Source organism: Euphorbia lathyris, chromosome 2 (genome assembly GCF_963576675.1).
Source record: "Euphorbia lathyris chromosome 2, ddEupLath1.1, whole genome shotgun sequence".
Lineage (NCBI taxonomy): Eukaryota > Viridiplantae > Streptophyta > Magnoliopsida > Malpighiales > Euphorbiaceae > Euphorbia > Euphorbia lathyris.
The window spans coordinates 73361196-73365397 of NC_088911.1; the positions used below are offsets into that span (position 1 = coordinate 73361196).

The following is a 4202-nucleotide window of genomic DNA, read 5'->3' on the forward strand; positions in this document are numbered from 1 at the left end:
CCCCACATGTCGAAGATTTCAACTTCCAACACGTTTTTGAGGGGCATCTCATCTTTTCTTCCTAAATTTCCCGTTCTTTGGCATTTATCACAACGAGTAATAAATGAACCAACGTCCTTAAACATCGTAGGCCAAAAGAAACCACATTCCAATATTTTAGCTACCGTTTTATTAACTCCATTATGTCCTCCATATGAGCTGGAATGACATTCCGTTATTATAGATTCATTTTCATTTTCTCCGACGCATCTCCTAATTATCCCGTCACCACATGATTTAAATAGAAAAGGATCTTCCCAAAAATATTGTTTAATATCGAAGAAAAATTTCTTCCTTTGTTGGGAAGATAATCCTTCCGGAACGATATCGGTTGCAAGATAATTAGCAAAATCTGCATACCATGGTGACATGATACTTTCTACCTGATAGAGATGTTCATCGGGGAAATCATCTCGTATACCGACAGTTTCACCTATAGGACCGTTTTCATCTTCTAGTCTTGATAGATGATCGGCAACAAGGTTTTCTACTCCCTTTTTGTCTTTAATTTCTATATCAAATTCTTGTAACAACAAAACCCATCTAATCAGACACGGTTTTGCATCTTTCTTAGCAAACAGATAACGTAAAGCTACGTGATCTGTATAGATAATAACTTTAGATCCTAACAAGTATGACCTAAACTTATCACATGCAAATACTACGGCTAACATCTCTTTTTCTGTTGTTGTGTAATTTAAATGTGCACCTGACAATGTGTGACTTGCGTAATAAATAACATGTAATCTTTTATCCTTTCTTTGACCTGAAACACATTCTACAGCTAGGTCACTTGCATCACACATGATTTCAAAAGGCAAATCCCAATCGGGTTTAGCAATTATGGGTGCACTGACTAAAGCTGTTTTCAATGTTTCGAAAGCTTTAATACAATCTTCATTAAAATCGAAGGTTGAATCCTTCATAAGCAAATTAGTAAGTGGTTTGGAAATCACAGAAAAGTTTTTTATAAATCGTCTGTAAAAACCTGCATGTCCTAGAAATGATCTTACTCCCTTGACAATTGTTGGTGGGGGTAATTTTTCTATTACTGAAGTTTTTGCTCTATCCACTTCTAATCCTTTTTCAGATATTTTATGACCTAAAACAATTCCTTCGTCAACCATGAAATGACATTTTTTCCAATTTAATACTAAATTCGTTTCTTCGCATCTAGAAAGAACTTTATCTAAGTTTTTTAAACATGCATCAAAAGAATCTCCATAAACTGAAAAATCATCCATAAATACTTCCATGATATCTTCGATGAAATCATTAAAAATTGCAGTCATACAACGTTGAAAAGTTGCTGGTGCATTACATAGACCAAAAGGCATTCTTCTATATGCAAATGTTCCATAAGGACATGTGAAGGTTGTTTAATCTTGGTCATCCGGGTAAATATATATTTGAAAGAATCCGGAATAGCCATCAAGAAAACAATAAAATGCATGACCGGCTATCCTTTCGATCATTTGATCGATGAAAGGTAAAGGAAAATGATCTTTCCTAGTTGCCTTATTTAGGTTCCTATAATCTATACAAACCCTCCAACCGGTGGTGTTTCGCGTAGGTATTAATTCACCTTCATCATTCCTTACTACAGTTATGCCTCCCTTTTTGGGTACACAATGGATTGGACTAACCCATTCACTATCCGAAATAGGATAAATGATTCCATTGTCTAAAAGTTTAGTAATCTCATTTTTTACTACTTCTTTCATATTCGGATTTAAACGTCTTTGTCTATCCGCTTTAGGTGGCTTATCTTCTTCTAAGTGAATCCTATGCATTACAATACTAGGATTAATTCCTTTTAAATCTGAAATTTGCCATCCCATACTTCCTATTCTATTTCTAACAACTTCTTTCAATTTTTCTTCTTGATTTTATGTTAATTTGTTAGAGATGATTATAGGTAGAGTATCACTTCCGCCTAGGAAAGTGTATCTCAGATGGTTTGGTAATTCTTTAAGTTCTAATTTAGGTGGAACTATTACTGAAGGCGGAACTGGTCCATCTTCTCGAATCAAAGGCTCTGGGTCCTTATCTTCTAATTCTTCACCCATTATAGGTTCTATTATTTCTTCTCTTTGAACAATGTCATTAACACATTCTTCAATTAAATCAAGTTTCATACAAGCGAAATCCTCCATAGGATATTTCATCGCTTGATTCATATCGAACTCGATCTTATCGTCACCTATTCTTAAAACTACTTTTCCTTCCGACACATCAACTAGAGCACGTCCCGTGTTCATGAACGGTCTACCAAAGATTAGCGGACAATTAGCATCATAAGCAAAATCTAAGATGACAAAATCAGTAGGAAAAATAAATTTGTCAACTTTCACTAAGACGTCCTCAATTATACCATATGGTCTTTTAGTGGATTGATCCGCTAATTGCAAAACCATATTGGTACGCTTGATGTCTTCTTCTAAACCTAATTTTTCAAAAATAGACAATGACATCAAGTTTATACTAGCTCCTAAATCGCAAAGACAACTTGGGAATTCCATATTTCCCAATGTACACGGAATGGTAAAGCATCCGGGATCTTTGAGTTTAGTAGGTAATTTGCTTGATACTATCGAACTACAATCTTCAGAAAGAGAAAAGGATGAAATTCCTTCCCAACTAATCTTTTTTGAAATTAAATCTTTCAAGAATTTTCCATAGTTAGGAATTTGCGTAATTGCATCCATGAATGTTAAATTTATATGCAAATTTTTAAGTTTGTCTAAAAATGATAAAAGTTGTTTATCATGGTCCTTATTTCGGACCTTGTGTGGAAAAGGTGGTTTTGGTACAAAAGGTTTCGGATTAGAGTCAATTTTTGTATCTTTTTGTTTTAAAGTATCTTCTTTAGATTTTGGTAAATCATTTCCAGGTAAAGTTGAATTTCCGGGCATTTCCGGACCTAAGTAGTTTTTCCCTGAACGAAGAGTGATAGCCTTAACATGCTCTTTCGGATTTTCTTCCGTTTGGCTGGGAAGACTTCCCTCTTTGCGGGATGGAATTGATTTAGCAAGCTGTCCAATTTGAACCTCCAAATTATAGATGCTAGATGATTGGTTTTTGATAAGCTGATCGAATTTACTTTCGATCCGTTTAAAACCATCGTCTTGATTACTTACCTTTCCATTCATAGCATCTATAAATTTGTCGATTTTTGAAGATAAAGTGCTAATCGTATCTCTTGTTTGATTTTGATAATTATTTATACGATATTGATTAGCATTTGCATTATTATTATTATTACCATCTTTCCAATTAATGTTAGGATGATTTCTCCATCCAGGATTAGAAGTATTAGAATAAGGATTAGTAGTTTGGTTTTGTCCTTGGACAAAGTTTACCTGTTCTAACTCATTCATACCTTCGTAATCAATGTGTCTCTAGATTGGATCATTAGGATCGCATGGTGCCATAAATTTATCAATTTTGTGCGATAAGGCAGAAAATTGGGCTTGTAACATTGCTACTGGATCAAGATTCATTATACCGTTAACCGATGATGTACCTGAGGATGATGGTTTCGCCGTTGGTATATGTCCACGCTCTGCGGGCCACATACTGCTGTTGATTGCCATTTCCTCCAAAAGTTCTCTTGCTTGGGCGGACGTCTTCTTCATAAATAACCCTCTAGACATAGCATCTAATGAACCTCTAGTCGTAGGATTTAATCCATTATAGAATGTCTGCATTAAAAGTGCATCTGGCAGTTGGTGGTGTGGGCATAAACGTTGAAGTTCTTTAAAACGTTCCCAAGCTTCATAAAGAGTTTCATTATTATTTTGGGTAAAAGATGTCAACTCTTTGATGACTCTTGCAGTTTTTGCTAAAGGAAAATATTTTGATAAAAACGCTTGGGCTAATTGGTCCCAAGTTTCAAATGTTGCAGCAGGCATAGAAGTTAACCAAATTTTTGCCTTATCCTTTAAAGTGAAAGGAAAGAGGCGAAGTTTGATTGCTTCGGCTGTTACATCAGTAATTTTAAAAGTATCACAAATTTCTAAGAAATTTGTCAAATGTGCATTAGGGTTTTTGTTAGGTAGTCCATAAAACGTTACGTTGTTTTGCAACATATTAAGCAAAGCAGGCTTAATTTCAAATTGATTTGCGTTTATACGGGGTCTAACTACACTATTAGTTACACC

At 34.8% G+C, this 4202-nt stretch overlaps 1 non-coding gene across 1 annotated transcript; it reads left to right on the forward strand.

Annotated features, from left to right (window-relative positions):
• Positions 1 to 3765: 3765 nt before the first annotated feature.
• Positions 3766 to 3872, forward strand: LOC136221152 (small nucleolar RNA R71). Its single transcript, XR_010684938.1, has one exon. It is a non-coding gene; the product is annotated as a small nucleolar RNA R71 (small nucleolar RNA).
• Positions 3873 to 4202: the final 330 nt, after the last annotated feature.